This window comes from Pteropus vampyrus, unplaced genomic scaffold (genome assembly GCF_000151845.1).
Source record: "Pteropus vampyrus isolate Shadow unplaced genomic scaffold, Pvam_2.0 Scaffold4, whole genome shotgun sequence".
NCBI classification, from domain to species: Eukaryota; Metazoa; Chordata; class Mammalia; order Chiroptera; family Pteropodidae; genus Pteropus; species Pteropus vampyrus.
Window position 1 is genome coordinate 16,167,249 of NW_011888785.1, and position 1,951 is coordinate 16,169,199.

Below are 1,951 nucleotides of genomic sequence, written 5' to 3' on the forward strand. Positions count from 1 at the left end.
CTAGTACCTGGGCAGCTGACTCTGCAAACTCCATGCCAGGTGCTCTTACCTCTTATCATTGTGGGCCCCATGGCAGGCTTTCTGGATATCAACTCATAATCCATTTACCATTTGTCCTGTATTGGAAGCACGTTGAATTCTCTGGATCATCCACCTGAGAGATAGGAAGTTGTCTCTTTCTTTTGTCAAGACCCCTTTACTCCATTTAAAGACACTGCTAGGCCTGCCCCATGTTGGCATAGAACACCCTTCTAGGGCACCACACTGGAAACAGGGCAGGTGCACCACTGCTTTCAGACTCCCCCTCGCCCCCACCTTATCTAGTATCTCTTCTCCACCAGCCTCCATGTCAAACACTGGAGAAGGGACAGAAGGGACACCAGGACTCATGCATCCTACTTTCTCTTGCCTCTCCTGATTAACTACCTCTACTTCCCCCTCCCACCCCACATAGCTCTTCTTGCTCTCACCCGCTGACTGCGTGGAGGAGGCTTTTGTTTCATGCCATTATTCACCCTATATTTTATTTTCTTTATGTCATATGATCCTTCTCTACAACCCCAGCATCACATCTGAACCTTAAGGCAAGTAGAGATAAGAGAACAATCAACTCACACCTAAGAGTTGCTGATTCAGTAGAGATTTAAAAAATATTATACGTTAACCAAATGTATTTTTTAATTTGTAAAATGTCACTTTTAACATTTTTAGGGGGAAGGAAAGATAAGAATTTATTCCAAAATAGGATTAAATAGACTTTTAAATATTTTTTTAGAATTCTCAGATATATGATAGTTTATATAAAAATTGCTTCTTTTGGTCAATATTATTTTGTAGCCTCTTCACTGCATGAGCTTACAGCTTGCCCCCCAAATCAAAAACTGTTTTGTTCAGTGTAGAAAACTAGATATTCAGCTTATCTAAATGGGCTGCCTCTTTCCCCTACATATATAATAAGATCTCATTCTCTGCTTTTCCTAAGTTAAAATTAAAATCATAGGTCAAATATATGTTTACCTTTTCCTTATTTGTTTCTAAAATTTTTCTTTTTATATGAAAGGGATTCTGGGGCAGGGATGAGATGTACATAATGGTTCATGATTTGGGCTACAAGCTCCCCTGTTAGATCCTATTTTCTCTGATTCTAGTATATGAACACATCCAAACATGTCTGAATTTGACTGAAATTTTCCATCCAAAAAAGAAGTTAATTTTATCCTTCAGCGTCTACTAAAGATGTCAAGGAATTTTTTTTTGTGAAAAATCTTTCTAGTGTTTTATAACATTCAAATTTATTTTAATTGAACAGTTATTTTCTATAGTTAAAATCAGCCCAATCCAGTGTCACAGACTGAAGTGAGGTCATAGCTAAATTTAAGACAGTATCTGGAATCTGGTATAATAAAACCTGCTCCAGATTGGGAATTGTAAAAAAAAAAAAAATTAAGTTTGAGTACGGCTCTGCCATCATTACATGAGTACCTCTGGGTAGCTCCTTCCATTTTTTCCTCACTCCAAATTCATCCTACTCTACAAGAGGGAGTTACATTAACTTTTCTTCTAAGGTTTTCACTTTAATAAAGATCTGTGATTCTAATATTTAGAAGAGGAAAGTGCCACATAGACTAGAAAATCAGACAAGGAAACATTTTCAGCAGCTACCCCCACTTCTAACTATGCCCTTAAATGTTTCCTGCCAAACCAACAAGGGATATAGACTGTCTGGCAAAGTCACCAGGACAAAGGATTAAAGGAAGAAAAAAGGATCCAGATGTTTCCATTTGGGGTAATTGAATTTTCAGACACATCTAATTCAGATGAGCTGTATCCATGGATAATTGAGCCAAAGACATAAAAGTGAATCTTATAATTCAACTGGGTTTTCGTGATACCACTTCCCATTCAGCACTCTAATCAATATTATCCCTTCGCATGTCTGTGATGACAGGAT